Source organism: Lepisosteus oculatus, chromosome 9 (assembly GCF_040954835.1).
Source record: "Lepisosteus oculatus isolate fLepOcu1 chromosome 9, fLepOcu1.hap2, whole genome shotgun sequence".
In the NCBI taxonomy this organism is placed as follows: Eukaryota; Metazoa; Chordata; class Actinopteri; order Semionotiformes; family Lepisosteidae; genus Lepisosteus; species Lepisosteus oculatus.
Window position 1 is genome coordinate 40578459 of NC_090704.1, and position 18261 is coordinate 40596719.

Here is an 18261-nt window from a genome sequence, read left to right on the forward strand (position 1 = left end):
CGGGACTCCAAGCTGAATGACATCAGAGACAGAGATGATGTCAAGCCCATTTTCTTAAGCTGTATCACCTGCTTTTGCAAAAAAGGGGTTGGTTTTAACAAGTGGTCTAAATGCCACAGCCTGTTATCTGAAGGAAGTTATGTTCCACTCACATTAAAGAAGCATGTTAGATTCCAATAAGCAATTTACAGATAAGCCCTCAAGTTTGTGTAATATTTTATACGATTACATTGTAAGTCTCAGTACACTTAATAGACCGTTTACATTTTTTTTTCTGACTAGGGTTATCAATTTTTGCTGTGTATGTTTCAGTGTTTATTTTTTGTGCAAAAGTTCTTAGGTCTTTTTATGCTGTTATCTGAAAAAGAGTATTGAAAAACAACAATCTGTTCATGTGTATAAGATCACTTTTGCTTGTCATTCATTTATTTCCTTAACAACACGGTGAAGAAGTGACAGTAGAAGTTGTGAGTTTGCCATCCCCCCACGGGAACTGTGGGGTGGTCCCCCTGAATGCTGACCCTGCTGTGGGGTTTCCCACTGGGAGATGAAAGGGGAATGGAAGGGTTAGGGGCCATGTCTTTGTAGCATTTCATCACATCCTGCCATCTTGTCAGGCATCAAAGTGCTGCTTCTCCAACCTGCTGTTTAGTGACCAGGAATCTCCTCTCTGCAGTGAGGCAAAAGGGGGAAAAAAAAGTTATGCAAAGATGGAAAACGGCTTTGAAAACAGAAAGAAAGAAAAACAGGGAAAAGAAGATGATGAATACAGAGCACTGGTATTCTGGTGGTCCCTATTTTTATTGTCCTGTCACTTTTTATATGCAGTTTCTTAATAGCAAACCCCCAGCTGACTAAGCATGGCTGTCTGGTCACACTACATAAAGCATGGTATATACCTCAAATAAAATACTATAGTAAGGCTTGCCCTGCTGGTAAAATAAAACAAACTGTCTTCACTTTCACTAATTGGCCATTACCTTTGTTTTAATAAACTGCTGTTTCCATGTAACATTCTAATGTGGATTTGTGTGACTATAGCATACAGACACACAGAATGTATTGTATGCTGTTGAATGGAACCATGGAAACAGTGTGTGTATAATCTCAACTCTGAAGTGCCTTATGTTATTTTTTCAACTTTTTTCAATGAACAGCTTTTTCTGAGTGGCTTTCAGAATCCATAAAGATGCAGATTAAGTTTTCCTGATGTGTTTTTCTAGGATGGTGAACCAATCTAGGATGTTATGCTCCCTTTATATATTTTCATCCTACCCTCTAGTTATTTGAATAAAGGGTGTGCTCACAACAGCAGTCTCAGCATTCAAAGTGTAGTTTTATTGAGATCAGCTATTTGAGACTATAAGAGGTTCTTTGCTTTGTGCACTTTGAATTCCATAACTCCACTGAGAAAGGGCTTGCGTTTCTTGGTCTTATTATAAATGTCTGCAGCCTCTCTTGGTTTACCCTGTTTTTGGACTCTGTGCAACTTCTCTCTGACATTCTTGAGCTTGGATCTAATATTGCTGTCCCATTCCAAATGACTGCCGCACCGCTTAATGTCCTGCACAGTACTGACTTCTCAAGACCTCACTATATTGAATTACTCTACTTATTTGCTGCACATGATTAGCCAAAAGCTCTGCTGAACAGAAGGGCTGAATCTTGCAGTAATCACCCACTCACTGGTGGAAACATGTTCTTCTTTTGTCCAGGGAGATTTTTTTTTTCTTAGCTGGAGGGATACATTAGTATTGAAGTGAGGCCAAATACATTTGGCATACCCATTTAAGAAGTGATCACACTTAAGTACAAAATAAAGTTTTACACATTGTTTATGCATCTTTGTATATAGTACATACAGTATACAGTATGACTCCCCAAAATCCTGCTTCCCCTGATTTGTAATAGACGTTCAGTGACTGTCTTAAGATAGAATTTACAGTACTAGGACCTTAGGGAACTGACAGTTCTTTCACATTGTGAGAGACTAAGGAAGATGTACTCTTCTTCAGAAGAGGGAACAAGACAGACAAAAATCAGTGACTATCCTTAGCCGCCATGCTCTATCCATTTTCTAGGTGCTTTATCCAGTTCAAGGTGGCAGGGGAGCCAGAACCTCACCTGGCACACACTCACCCCAGAGAGAATTTTCTAAGAAGCCAATTAACCTACCAGCATTTCTTCAGACTGTTGGAGGCAAACCCAAGTGAACACAGGGAGAACAACAGTACAAACTCCACGCAGAGCGCACTCTGGGTGCAGAACTGAAACCAAGGCCCCAATGCAGCAGTGCTTCCCACTTTGCCTCCATGTTGGCACCTGTCTTGTTTCTTAAAACGTAAGGTTTTTCTTTCTTTCAAAGAGTCCTTGTCTTTTTTTGTCTTTGTCTTTCAGGACATTAATAAAGATTTACTACCAGTCTACCTATTCCACATTAGTCTTGCAGCAGACAAAGATTTAAAGATGAGGAGGAGGAATGAATATTGTATTCACAAAGAAAAGTATATCCTGATTCCTTATTATGATTCCTTATTTTACAATGTGCACATTCGCATTCTGATGCAGAACTGAGATGTGAGTTAGTCATCAGTGTGCAAGTGAGTCTGTCTTCTAAAATGTCTTCTGAGAGTAAGTCGGGTTTTGCCTCCCTTTTGTGTCACAACATTTGGGTTAAGAAGGAAAGGGATGCATTTTCATCATGCTCTGCCCAACATCTGAAATGAAGGGCTGTTTGATTACGATCCCATGTCCGAGGCAACGTCTGGAGAGATACACTTACATATTTATTGATCTTTCAAAAATTCCATTATAGAACGCAATATACTGTATCTATAAACAAGAAAATTAATACATAATGTTACTTATTTATGTGTTGGGTTTAAATCTGAGCTTAACCAAAAAGCCCTGTCTACATTCCTTATGTTTTGGGGCAAACCAAGCCATTTTCTATTTGAACAGGATGTGCACCTCACACAAAATATAATAGTAGCATTCCAATTGCCAGTGAAACTACACAAATTTTCCTTCCAACTTTGTACGGCTTAAAAATGCTAAATGATAGATACATTCACGTCATTTTAATTCCATGTATGTATTTCAAATGAATGTAGCTTTTTTTTTTAAATGGACTTAAATCTGGAATAAAATAACTAGCTTCCTGTTTTGTTCTTTTTTTTTAACTTTTTCTGGCTCTATTTTTAGAAGGCTGTGATGTCAGCAGATGCCATTACTTTTTCTTTTGCCTGTCAACAATACTTTCTTCAAAATCTGCTTTTATTGGTGTCATGCGGTTGATGACAAGGCACGTTATGGAAAAAAAACAGAATAAATAACTTTATGTGATTCAAGTTCCTTGAGAAAAGAATAAGGCATTTGGCAATAAAACAAGACCTATTTTTCACTGGTATGTCTCACAATGCAGCCGCACAGGTTATATGAACTTGGTTTCCTTTTTCTTTCTATTTTTATGGACCATATTAACTGGTCTTGGCTCTTCCATATACTGAATTTTTATTTACTATCCCCAAAAGCAATCAGAAAGGTTTTTATGTGTTTTTCCATAATTTGTATTTTGTATGAGTTGGATGGAGAAACTAAAATTAAGAAATTTATATGGTAAGGAAAGATAATGGGACATGTTTATTGAGCTAATGTGCTGGTGAATAAACATATGCCACATGACCATTTTGAAGTTCCAGCAGGGATAGGGTTGGGGAAAAACTGAAGCCATGTACTGTATCTAAATGCAGTTAGGGCTTTTTAGACTGAAACATCTATGGCTTTTCATGAAAATACCAAGGACAATGCCTCTTTTGACCCACCCTCCAACAAAATAACCACCATGAAATAACCAGCATGGACCGAGATGGACTGAACAAGTTATTTTATGATAATCCTTTTGATTTCCCTCTTTTCTCACTGACAAATACACCAAGCGTAAGTGTAAATTGCATCGTCGCGGATTCCACGGAGATGTTTCTAAGGTACTCCTCTCTGCAACTACTGAAACTGAAGTGGAATAATTTCCTGGAAAAACACATGTATGATACTGCCGTTATATTGGGATCCTGCGACCAATGCGATACGATCACCGAAGCATAGGACGCCATTTCTTTCCTTCGTCCACCTGCGGAGTCGCTGTCCCTGCCTCGTGGTGCACGGAGGCAAGACTAGGCAAGATCAGCGGCAACCTCAAACATGGACTCTCTCTACCGTGCCTGGAACCCACTCCATTGCCCCCTGGCTTCCCAGGACTGTTCACATTAGCACTACTAAGCACCCGCTCCGTGAACAGTAAGGCTCTTCTCATATGTGACTTTATTAAAGAACAAAACTTCACTTTCTGTGCTGAACCAAAGAAAAAATGGCACAGACGAAATGATGGTCACCTGTTAGACCAACTAGGTCCAATTTGTTTGACCTCCCTTGTCTCTCAGGTAGAGGTGTGGGCATTATTGTTATTTATAATCTCCTTTACAGTTGAAATTCTGTTACTGTAGCTCTGCTCTCTTCTTTTGAGTGTTTTGTTTTAAATGTCTCCGTTTCCTGCTCTACCAAACCAATTGAAGCCTTTATAGGTGAGTTTGCCACTTTACCTTTATTTTTATGCCTCAGATTTAAGAGGATCCTTATTCTTGGTGGCTTTAATATACATATTGACTCATGGTCTTCCAATTTAGCTATGGATTTTCAAACTCTGTTAAGATGCTTTGATCTAACCCAGCTTGTTCTTAGCCCAACACATAACAAAGGACACACCCTTGATTTAATCATTGCAAATGTTTCTCACTTCTCTTCCCTTGAACTAGGCCTCTCTGACCAATTAGCTATTCTTTTTAATCTGGAATTATTTGTTTCTAACACTTCCCAGTAACGCTCCTTAAATTTTCTCAACTGGCGAGCAGTCGATCAACCTTGGTTCACAAATTCTTATCTATCCTCCTTATCTTGTTTCTCTACCTCTGTTCCTCTAGAGGACAAAATTGATTTTCTTAATAGCTATATCTGCTAGATCCAGCTACTTCTCATGCATCATTGAAAATAACCATAACAACCCTAGACACCTTTTCTCCAGCATCAACAGACTGCTAAAGCCAAACTGGTTTAAAAGCCTGTCAGTCTTCATGTTGACCTCAAAATCCTGAAGCACACCTACAGTATAAGGGTTTGCATAGCTTGGCACCTCAGTAGCTGTGTCAGCTACAGTCGTCCAATTCCCCACCTCGCAACCTTCACTATTCTAATTCTGATCTCTATGGGTGGCAGGGCCTTCTTCTGTTATACCCCAAAGCTCTGGAACTCTCTCCTCAAGGATATCAGAGAGTCACTTTCCCTACACTCTATCAAATCTAAACTCAATCCTCTTCTTTAGAAGGGCATTTACTTAACTGGTTCTGAAGTATACACCTCTGCTCTTACTGTATTCAGTACCCCCATCTGCTGTCTCATTGTCTCCCATTGTGTATTTTCATTGTGCATATCTTGTGTCTTTTTATATTGTTTATTATTATTATTATTATTGTTGTTGTTGTTATTACAACCACATATCCTATTAGAGAGTCCCTCATTCTGGTGAGGCTCCCAGCATAAACCAATTACAAGAAATAAACAGAAATAAACTTTTGACAAATTTGACCTGCATCTGTCTGCTCATTCATAAGTATACACCTGGAATGCATCTGAGGTACATCAACAAGAGAAATGTCCAACAGGAGACATTCTTGTTTTGCCACCAAATGGCTCTGTGAGTTAACAGAGGCCTTGGGAATCTAAAGACCTTGGAAATCTTAATAAAAGAAAACTACTTATTCTAACAGCATGATTTGCATCATTGATATCAGATGTGTCTTATTTAGTATCATTACAGCTGCTATAAATATTTTTATTGACTAAATCAGGAGTCATCTTGAACATATTTCACGTTGGCAAGTAGAGGTGTCTCCAAGAGGAAGAGTATGTTTCCATGAAATAGTCAGGAAAGATTTATAGTTTTCCCAAACCAATAACAAGAAAAGTTGGCAGAACATCAACAGGTTAAGGTCACCCCTGATTGGCTAGAAGGAAGTTAAATTAGAGAACTGAAAGCCTACTAAATAAAGGGAGAATTTCTGTTCCTCTGTATCAATTATACAAACGCACACCTTAGCTTATTCTTCTTCCTAAAACTCAGAAGAGATTTTAGTGAAGTTTAATCAGAACAAAAGTTGCAAAATTAATATCATAGCAAGAGCTTGCATTTAGTGTAGTTGCTTGAAGATTGTCTATTCACTGTTTATTCCATCTTGCGATTTTCACCTTAAAATAATGTACAGTATCCCAAACTGCATTTATCAATATACAGTACTGTATATATTTTAATTTGAGCAAAATGTGTTTGCGTGGTTGTTTGGGTTTCCTCCCACAGTCCAAAGACATACTTTTTGGGCTTATGATGCATTGGCATCTCATCCAAGTTGTATTCTGCCCTGTGCTCATTGTTTGCTGGGATATGTTATGGTTCCCCTGTGACCCTGAGTTGGATCAAGTGGTAAGAAAATTGATGGAGGGAGTTTAAAAAAAGATGTCTGCAAACTAGTTATTTTATTCCATCGGAAAAATGCACCTGACATCCCAACATTCAAACCATGTCTAATTCAGACTTCTTACACTGTTTTCTTTGCCTTTTAAATAAATAGGGCTGTACAGTGAAGTTAACTCTTAAGTAAAGCAAGCAGCATGATAAGGGTCTTCCTGATTGATGCAGTGTGGCAAAGTGGTTAAGTAAAGAATTATTCATTATATCATCATCAGCTAGGTCCACCGATAAATGGTTTTAGTGGCATTGAGGAACTGATTCTTGGTACTGAATAAAATAACAGACTTAAATGTTCCTTGATTTATCTGAATTACAGATCTCATTCTATAAATCTAATACAGTTATTATATTGAATGTTTAACTGAATCACCTTATAATTTCATCTCTTTTTTCTTTATTCATAAGTACTTTTCAAAATGTATTTACTACCATTGATTTTGTCCAATGTGCATGACAGAACTAAAATATCATTTTATGCAACAATAAATACCTGTTCTGCCCTATCTTTGTCAAACACATTACTTTAGGTGATAAACTAATCGCATAGTGCTGTTATTATCTCATTGAATCACTTTTCTTACAAAAAGTGTCTGAATGGACCATTACAGAATTAAATAAAGAAAAGACTACAAGTGATTTTGAAGAAAGTTTTAAAAAACAGAATCCCATGCTATTTTACCCTCTTTAAATTGCATTATTTCATCCTCATACTTTAAAATAAAGTGGTACCCTTCATTTGAAATATTAGGCTAGAATTATTTGGAGATTTTTAGGAGAAAAGTGCACCTGTCTAAAACAGCACTTATCAACCTTTATCTTGCTCAGAATAAAGAACCCTTATGTTATTACAACCCAACTGAAAAATGGGTCTTTGGTAACAGTAAACCTATGTCTGTCTTAAGCTGTTTAATTGAACTTAGTATGTAACTTTCTCTGTTGTCATTACAGTATGAGTGAGCCTTGTTTAAACATATCTTGTACCCATTTAAATATGGCAGTTATGTAATTTTGTTTCACAACAGCAATAAAGTAATAACTGAAATTAACCCACTTGCTAATACTGTATATCTTAACTTCTTTATTGTTACCTCTTCCATAAAAGAACTATAATAACAAAATGTCAAAGAACTTTGTACCTTTCAATTAACCTGATTAGTATCCAATTCTACCAATGCACAAAATGGTGGGTTTATTGAAGTCTGTCTTATGATCATTAAAGAGGAGCTGCAATGCTATTTATATATTTCAGGGTTAGAAAGAATAAGCATTGATGCATGCATTTCAAACCACAATGGAAGCAAAATGTACAAACTAATGTGTAAAGCCTCCAAGTACAGTACATCACAAAATAGCCAAAATTTCCAGGTACTGTATATGCAGTGCCATATTCTGCGATTCAATGAGGCAATAAAACATCTGGTGACATGAAGTGGCCCCATTACATTGTAAATAAGCAGGCTTGTGAAAACATCTCAGAAATATTACTCTCTTGGTTTGGTCGACAAATATTGCTTACTTGTTGCTCTGCATGCAGATCATGTTTGAACTTTTATTTTGCTGCACACCTTGCACTTACTGTATTCTCTCATACATCGCAATACATTAGTCATTACAAGGACTAGCGAGCAGGAAGGGGCACTTCATCCTCACAGTTCTCACAAGCTCTCTCTGGTGCTCTCGCCTATGACGAGACCAGCTTTTTGTGACAACATGGCGACTATACTTTCACAACGTTCGCGATTTTGTGCTTAATTCGGAAATTATAAAAGAAAGGTAGATAAAATAATGATGGTTTGACATTATTTGCAAGAATTATTATTGCATTATCTTTAATTATAATATAATTATATATAATTAATAATGGAGTAAATCAGTACATACCTTTTTTATACTTGCTATGAAAAGTTTACTGTAGGTGCTGGTGAACATCCAACAGCTATGTCACACAATACCTCTTGCCTGGTTAAGTAAAGATACAGATTGATTAATTCAGCCCTTCACTGAAAATTTCAAAAAATTTAAGAAAACAAAAAGAACAAGATTGTAACACTTTTTTTACATCTATTATGGTACAGCTGACTTCTGATTCACAGCTCATCTGCTTTCAAACACACAAGAACATGGATTTAGCACATATGAGATCCAAACAAGACAATGTGTTATTCACTTGTCAATTTTTTATATTTATTTATTTTTTTCTTTCTAAACACATTGAGAGCTTCCATCATAGGGCTATGGAATGTTATTATCAGCAAAGGTTTAGAAAGCTGTGTGCCACTGGTAGAAAAATAAAAACATGAAACACTTTAAACACATAGGGGTTCTGTTCTTGATGTTTGATTTTCCATCACTTTTGCTGCCAGAAGATGGATTGGTGTTCCATCTCTCTGTCCACGTACACATTTCAATCCTTCAACAGCCTGTGAGCCTCTCTAAATGGTCATGACCACTGGACTGAGTGCCTTGCCTCACAAGAGCTACTTGTAGGTATTAAAACAGTCCCAGGTTATTAGCTCTCTTGATTATTTGGTGAATTGAAGGCTATGTTCCAGATATACTCTTTTGCCTGCCAGCTCTACTCAGATTGCTTCAGAAAGGGGTGTGAAAAGGCAGTTGAATAAATAAACACAAATATTATCAAAATATGTCCCTATAATGGAACCATAAATCTCCTTTCTGACATGCCTAGCTTGGACGAAGCAGCAGATAATATATTTTAAACATGTTAAACTGACATGAATGTAAAGCTATGGGAAAATATATCCCCAGTGCTTATCTTCTTTGGAAATGTATTTAAATTATAACCTTTTATTTTCAAACAATAATTTAAGCAGGGTAAATATTGCATTTAATTGCTCTAATGGTTTACCTGATCTTAAAACTGAAAGAACAGAAGTCAGACCTGGAATAATCATTCCTTTCTGAATCACGACTCTTAGTCCTCTTGAAATTGTTTGACAATTCATACAGTCTACACATAATTCTCTTTATTTCTCAAATGAGTTACAGGTCTGTAGAGTGCTGGTCCAACCACAATGTTAATAACGTCACATACTTGCTGACCTTATTAAAACATTTCACTAGTAATGGAAACTTTTTTTTTCCTTTTTCTTTACTTGTTAACAGTGAGTGACTGTACGAATATATGAGTGATTCAAGACGTTATGGTCTGAAGTGGCCTGACAAATAAAAGGACTGAATTTCAGCTCCAGGAAGAATGCTGTTTCTCTCAGGTTACACTGTGTCTTGTTTCGGTACAGCATGCCACTGCTGTCTCTTATTTCCTGCCAGCATTTTTATGGAATAATGCGCTGGCCTTTCTTTTCAGCCTAAAATGCACAAAATAAATCTATCTGTATCACTTTATCTGTGTATGTAAGGCATTTATGGTGTCCATTTCTGTTTTTCTGATATGTCAGACATTTGCTTGACAGATTTTTTTTTGCAGAGACTTAAATATCCAGATAAATACTTCCTCTCAGTCTGATCTGAGAGGAGATTAACACAAGTGACATTGCATTCAATCATGGTACCACTATGGAGTGGAATGTAATTACAGTTCTTTTAACCAGTTCAGCATTATTTGCATCACACTGGCTGTAAAATCAGTCAATCAAAAATTTCCTTAGAAACATTTAGGAGGATTAAAGTTATTTTTTTCTATATCAAAACTCTGATTCATTTGCATGATGCTCTAGAATGGAATCAAGCCTTTAGTTCTTCATCCCCCAGCTCCCCTCCTTTGAGATCTGCTTGCTACAGTCATGCATTTTGGGACCAAAGCTGCTGTCAAACGCTTCCCTTACTACTACATGATTGTTAGCACCCTATAATGCGACCTTTCACTCCAAGCTATTAGTCATCTTGACAACAAACTTGTTATTCGCTGTTTCAGGGTTTCCTTCTGGTGTTGAAAGCGTGTATCTCTCTTGGCTTTTCTGCAGAACACCAATCATTCCATGTGTTGCTTGTCCTATTTAGCAACACCAAGGGACAGGCACGAGAGGACGTTTTCATGCAAATAATCAATAAGTTACGTAGGAATTTCACCTTGTCTTGGTAGAAATATGCATTGACTTTACACTGACCATGATTCTAAACCTGCTTTTATTCTAAAATGATTCTAAAATGGGATAATGCTTTTTTCCCCACAGTTTCTTAATTAAATTGCTAATCTACAGGACCAAGTTAAAATATAATACACATTTTCTTCAAAAGTGTCTTACCTTAATCAATTAGAAATCTAATATTGCATTTAAAAAAAGCAAAATTGTGCAACCTGTGCATATCATTTTTGTTCAACAGATTAGTCAAATAAATGCAGTGCAGCAAATAGGTTTTTCATTTCTGCTGATTCAAAATTAAAATATCACAAGAACTAATAGTTGAATATTACTCAGTTTCCCTGCAAGTGAAAAGCTACAGGTCTATCATTTGTTTCCCCAAACGCCAGCCAGTAATATTGCCACCTTTACATTTAGCACATAGGAAAAAGAGATACTGTATGTGGCACCAACTGTACTGTACTGACAAACATGACCATGAGAGAAGCACTGACTACTTTTCTTGTTCTTGTTGTTATATCTTGATCTAAAATCAAATTAAATAATTATGATTGAAATAATCTAGTCCATATCTAGCAGTTCTTGGTTTGTTTATTTTGCTGCACCACAAAGTAAAAGGAAGTAGCAAATTCATTCATGAGACTTCTGTTCTAAGTGTTCGTCAAGACCAATAGTTGATTACCTACACTACACAGTACCTAGAAAATCTTATCCACTATCAGAATGCTGTTTATTCTTCTGAGGGTTAAGATCTCAGATTGCAAGGCATTTCTGAGAGGTGATCTACCCCTGTACAAGATACTTGTCCATTTGCAGAGCCGTGCAGCACAAGGAGCAATCAAACCCAGCTAGCATGTCTTTGCAACATGTGGGCAAACTGGAGAACTTGGTGAAATCCCATGAGAATACCCGGTGGACCTATAAACTTCAGAAAAAATGCTAGAGGCCACTATCAACTATTTAGGACCCAGGAGCTGGAAGGCAGCAGTGTAATTTACCACAACCCCATGCCTTCCTCTCTTTATTCACAAGGAATGACAGCAGCCAAAGGTTGAGAGAAAGTAGAATAGTTTATTGAGATGCAAAGATTTGGCTTAACCCGCTTGACTGAGGGCCAACCTCCTGGCCTTTGGACAGGGAGAATAGGACCTCCATGCAACCAATTGGACAGGTGCAAAGGTGGAGAGGGGATGAGAGATTTAAGGAGGATGAGGGCTTAAGCAAGTGTGGAGGAGGCTCTTGCAGGTGGGGCGTTAGGAAAATCTATGGTAAGGAAATCATTGAGAAAGTGGATAAGAAAGGGAAGCTTGTAGTTATTTAAGAGGATGCAGCAGAGAGCTTCAGCTAAGGTGTCCAATCTTTTTGTGCTACTCTTGCATCTGAAAGTTAGGCAGACTGCAAAGAAGAACATATTCTGCCAACAAACTCCAAAGAGGTGCCAGAAGTCTGGGTCAAGACGCATCACCTTAACAGCATTAGAGATGTCAGCCTTAGCAATCCAGGCACCAGGACCAGCTTTTTTCATGAGTAAAACGGCATGGTCAATCGTGGCACAATGGAGGCAGACGTCGGAGCTGGGAATAAGACTATTGACGCTTGGCACGCGAGAGTTATGTGGAGCTGACGGGTCGATTATAAAGTCTTTTTTTAGCCAGAGTACTTACGGACCGCTATAACAATAGGATTGATACGGTATGAGGGAAACGGGGGAGAATCGAGTGGGCTAATCATGAAACCATTCTTGACTTCAGACACCAGCAAGGAATCAATGGACTGGGGATCGCTGGTAACAGATTGCAGGTTTCTGCAGATGATGGAGGAAGAGGAAAGTGTGCACAAGCCTGGTAAAAACCCAAAGGAAAGACCGTCAAGCAAGATGTAAGTGCAAAAGGGGTCAGGGAAGCAATTAATAATAATAATTATAATAATTATTGCTTATACTTATATAGGGCTTTTCTGGACACTCCACTCAAAGCTCTTTACAGGTAATGGAGACTCCCCTCCACCACCACCAATGTGCAGCCCCACCTGGATGAAGCAACAGCAGCCATAGTGTGCCAGAACGCTCACCACACAGCAGCTATCAGTGGGCAGGAGAGCAGAGTAATCAAGCGAATTCATAGATTATTAGGAGGCCATGACTGGTAAGGGCCAATTGGAAATTTGGCAAGGACACCAGGGTTACACCCCTACCCTTTTCGAGAAACGCCCTGGGATTACAGAGTCAGGACCTCGGTTTTACGTCTTATCCGAAGGATGGCGCCTGTTTACAGTATAGTGTCCCCGTCACTATACTGGGGCATTAAGACCCACATGGACCGCAGAATGAGCAAGAGTGGGAATGTCAATTGGGGTAGACAAATGAGCCAATAGTCATTTGGGAACGTGGAAAGCAAAGTGAGCATCGAAGGGCCAGCGGGGGCACATGGAGTGAGCATGAGCTTTGCCGCAGAATTTGCAAATGTGAAGGAAGCGACGAGGAAGAGGTACAGGTCGAGGAAATAAAATGGTTACAGATTTTTTTTTATATCCAACCATCACAACAGGGCGACCACAACCGAGCAGGTTTGAAAAAGACCTGATGGGGAAAATTGGCGTTGTGGAGGAGAAGAGGCAGGGTCAGGGTTGAGCTTGCAGATGGCATCTGGGAAAAGGCTTGATGAATGTGACTGGGAGGAACAGAAGTCGCAGCAGAGAGATCTGACGCCAGCGAATGTACTGGAAGAGGAACAGCTAGGTAGATGGGGCAGGAGATGGGACAACCTGCTGGCTGTGCTGAAGGTAGTTTGCCGGATGAACTCAGGGCCGTGGAGACAGCAGCAGGAGCCAAAAGAGAAGAAACCGAGGACGAAGGCACCAAGCAAGTGGAACCTGGGCCACATTGGACACCAGAGGTGAGTGCAGAAATAAAACTAAACAGAGAGGAAGAGGGTGGACCTGGCGCCTTAGACCAGCATGGACTTTAGAGAAGGAGGCTGGGTGGAAGAAGCTGGGTGCAGTTGCAGGTATGGATTGGTTGAGGAAGAGACACAGACAAACATATAGCAGGACAAGACACAAAGGAAGAAAACAGGCGGAGGCGCGGGCAGCCTTGGGGTCCTCAAATTAGGATGGAGAGTAGCGGCATGGGTGACGTCATCAGAGGCCGCCAGGGAATGCTGTAAAGCCGAGGTTTGCTTTTTGTAGACTGCAGATAGATACCGTGAAACCAGAGCTTTTTTTGGAAGCTTTTCTTTTAAATCGGACACCATGTTTTCGGAGCGTTCTCTTAAGGCTTGCCACGGTTCAGTTGGCAATCTCAGGAGACGATCCAAGAAGGGGGAGCGGATATACGTTAACCGAGGTGGGGACGTCCCCGTGTGAGGCTGCGGCTGCGGCTGCATGGAGACTTTGCCGTAAAGGAACGAGAAGGCTGGATTTGTGATGAGGGAGGGACTACGACAGCAGAACGCCATCTTCGGCGAGAAGATCAGCGGTGCTGATGTGACATGATGGTGATGAAAGCGACGGACGGTGGTAAGAAAAGCGGGGGGAACGGACCGGGTGAGGAGAGTAGGGGAGTCCTCTGTGCTGCTGAAAAGTTATTCGTCGGAGTAGGAAATTTGCAGATCCATGAGTAATCGAAACGCGAGTGTGAAAAGCATAGCTTTGTTCGATGCAAAAACAAGGAAGGGAGAAGAGAGGGTGACATTTGGTATATATGGAGACTGAGTGCTTACGTCAGAATTTGTGGGAATTGCACCAGCTGAGATTAAAGAGCTCGCCTGCCTTCATTCCTCCCGGACTTTCATTAAAAACTCCTTACCTTTGCTTACTGCCTTGTCTTTCTCACGCCTGAAGAAGGCTCCACGGCCGAAACGTTGTGTTTTCTTTCTTCTTTTTTTTCAGCATGGAATAAACCTATTACTTGTTCTATTTAATAAGTATGTCTTTTAGTTCCAAATCCGCTATGACAGACAGAGCAGAAAGGTACAGTACGAGTTAGTCAAACATTGTGAAAAATTACAAAATATACGCTACAACGCACAAAGGACTGTAAACGTCATATCAATACCTTTGAGTAAAGGGGGAAATTCTCTAATACAAAAAATATCCTTAGAAGACAATATAAGAAAGTTGGGAAGCTTCAAAACAAGGAAAGTGAAATAATTTCTCAAAGAGTGTTTTTAACACTTGATTTAAGACTTGATAGGTTATGAAACTTTGGATTGATCTTCTTTAAACATGTTCTCTACATCATTACAGTAAACCCACTATAAAACCACCCAGGTCATTAGTAAAAGATGGAGCAGGAGGCAGTCTCAACAATAAAGGCAATGCTTTGTGCGCCTGCAATTGCTTTGCAATTATGTACTACCTAACAAACTGTTTCCTGTTCTATTCCAAAGTGTAGTACATGAATAATAGTCACTAACTGGGACAAAGCATTTCCTTCAAAGACCCTATCACACATATTTTATCACACATATTTTACACACAATACTGTATGCACCAACATAAAATCGGGTAGAACAGAAATTGTCTATCTGAATGCACAATTGGTAGTTCAGATACTAAGTAACTAAAATTGAATCAAGTAAGAAACTATATGTAATGTTTTTTAACACGGCAAAGCAAATAGTTAAGTGTTGCCAATTTTCCTTTTTCTTTAATATATAAGATTGCATTTTGCATAGACTGTGCAGACAGATGTTAGTAGATAGCTTTTTTGCATGTTTTTGTTCGTCTTTAAAATTACATTATTGCTTTTTTGAAAGGGAATGATTGTTTCGCATCTTCATCAAGAATAAAAAAAAATGCAAAGTATGAAATTTTAATTCTTTGGCTCACATTTTTTTTCTCTAGGCATTCAAGTACTGAAGCAGACAGTTTCTTGGAGTCACGAAAACCTAACAAAACCTGGGGACTAATCCAAGCTGGAAACATAAATGTGGAAGAGCTGTTTACATGCTTTTAACCAAGTTCTGTGTCCTCTGTTTGTTATAATTTAATCTGTGGGTTACACGGCCCATTTCCCCTGTTGAGGAATTTGAATTCCTGTGCATAATATGGATATACAAATGTGGTATTAGACAATTAAAAGAAGCAGTGCTGACACTTAGCATCATTTCATTATCAAGATGTGTCATAGAAACAAAAAAGGCCTAATGGATGGGAGAATGTGGAATCGGCAGTAGGGTATGGTTATGGTTTGTATGGAGAGCAAATGAGGTGAGTCCATAAACTCACATGCATTGTTCCTCAGACCTCTGTTTACAACCACACATTTTATAAAGGGTTGGGATTTGAAACACATTCTTAGAATCAACTTGTGCAACCTCAGACTGGTTCCCTGTTTATTGCCCTGTTCCCTTTGAGATTTGTATCATTTTTGTGTGCTTTCCCTAAAAGGTGGGTTAGAATCAAATACATGTATTTTAAGCCGAGATAACATCATGTGCATTGTTTGCAAAGCAAATGGCAAAAAATATATATTTTTGATGGATATTTCACAGACATTTTGTGTCAAGAGAAATATGTTTTACAGCTTGTTTTGAGCGCTGCAATGTGGGGTATCAGTAGTAATGTAACATTCTTTTGTCTATTGTCTCTTTTTGTTTCTGCAAGTATATTATAAATGTATTACTGATCATTTTTGGGTGAAGAATGATGACGCAATCACCATATTGAGTCCTTTTGCCTGATTTGTTGGCTGAATGCTGTAGAGATTAGGTTCATAAGGTTTAGTGAAGGGGCAATTCACCCCCAACAAAGCTACTGTATTCCAGAAAGGAAATGTACATTAATATTCAGGATCTTTGCTCACCGGAGTCCCATACAGGAATCTGTTTCTGATTACAAGGGACCAATGCAATGCTTATAGCTCCTGCTGTTGAGGCGCATGGGGCAGGAAACCTTAGGACCTATTAGTGGTTTCTTAAGGCCTGCAATCTCTTATTAGAATTGGCGCCGCTCCCTGAAAAAAGCATGCTTCTTTCTTTGGTTGACGTAGCCTCGCACTCTAAGGCAGCTGGCACAAGTAAACTTTCACACTCCTCTCATTGAACTACAGTTCATATTCACTTACAGATTTACATCTTCCCTGCCCTGCCCCTGAACATTTGGGGAAAAGGTACTGCTTTCGAATTTGTCAAAATGACATTTTTATTGCTCCTGTGGTTATTGTATTTTAGAGTTTCGGTTTCATAAAAATGTCGTTTATCTCTGCAATATTAGCATTATCATCATTGCAATTTTGAGTTAGGAGAAAAATGACCTTGGTGGGGAAAAAAAATGCGGTATACAAATACTAGACAAAAACACACTTTAGCCTGGCACAAGAACATACAGTTGGCTTATGAGCTAACCTCGGGAGATAGATGTGGTTATTGCATCAACATCCCAGTGTCCTGTTCAGCTTCTTCATATCACAGTAAGGCGAATAACAATCATTTATCGCTGTTCTATTGCTGTGTGGCAGGTAACTGGTTTAGTCCAATACCTTCTCAGCTACCTTCTTTGTACTTCTAGTTTTTCCCCATGAAAACATGCTGAGCCTGCTTTATTCAAAGCATTTTACTGTCAGTGTGACACTATGACATTCCTGCATATAAAAATATAGTCCCATTTTCCAGTTTTCTGTTAAAAAAAATACAGTCTAAAATGCAACAGACATGCATGGGTGTCAAAACGTTTATAATCTTGAAAATCCAGAGAAAAAGGGTGAGACGTGCTTCTCTTTTTCAACCAAAATTCAGGGTCCACTAAAACATTTAAAAGATGTTAGGCTGATGAAAAACACACAAAATCAAAAGTACTCACAGTGTAGTTAAAAAATGTTCAAGCAAAAAAATTAGAAAAAAAGATTTATGCTAATAAATTTGAATAAAAATTGAATATGTCTAAAGCTGAATACTTAAACTTAGTACTAGTACTACTAATACTAGATAATTTTATGTTTTATGTTATGGTTTATGATTATACAAGAAGTTATTACTGTATACACTGTATATTCTGTAGCATATGTGAGAATATAACCTAAATGCATTTTTCTGGAAACTAAAGCATTCTGTACCAGGTACAACAGCGTTAATAAGATCTTCAGATCGTTTTTCATAGCTATGAAAAGATTGTACATAGTAAAGGTTTGTGACTACTGTGTCTTCTGCTGTTAAATTCACAATTGGCTATTAGTTTTAACTAGCAAACTAACAGAAGAAAAGGCTGGTAAACCCATTACAATTTGTTATTCACGAAAAGCTCTTAAACCATTCAAATCTAAAGGGAGAAGTGATTAGAATATCAGTATAAATCATGGGATAATATATGTTGTTAATTTATAACTCACAGTTTTTTTAGCCTGCTTTTGTAAATGTCTAGAGGTGCCTGGCGAAGCTGAATTAAAAAACTCCAAGGTGTAATCAGCAATAAGAAAAGGGAAGTAAGATGTCATCATTTTATAAATTGCTTCCCCGGAGAAAGAAGATTTATAGTTTGAGAAACAACCCTCCAAGATTCTAGAGTCTAGAACTGGAAGTAAAAGGCTAAGTGCATGGTGTCACAAAAATATTATTAAAATCCCATCAACCCTTAAAGGAATATCACTGTTTCATGTTAGTTTTCAGTATGATACTGTATTAA

At 38.4% G+C, this 18261-nt stretch overlaps 2 long non-coding RNA genes across 2 annotated transcripts; one reads left to right on the forward strand and one right to left on the reverse strand.

Annotated features, from left to right (window-relative positions):
* Window positions 1-399: 399 nt before the first annotated feature.
* On the reverse strand, window positions 400-14529 carry LOC107078520 (uncharacterized). The gene is made up of 3 exons (XR_001479469.2): window positions 14447-14529; window positions 8459-8536; window positions 400-670 (listed from the first exon to the last, which is right to left on the reverse strand). It is a non-coding gene; the product is annotated as an uncharacterized lncRNA (long non-coding RNA).
* LOC107078519 (uncharacterized) lies at window positions 13801-17261 on the forward strand. The gene is made up of 2 exons (XR_001479468.2): window positions 13801-14157; window positions 15487-17261. It is a non-coding gene; the product is annotated as an uncharacterized lncRNA (long non-coding RNA).
* Window positions 17262-18261: the final 1000 nt, after the last annotated feature.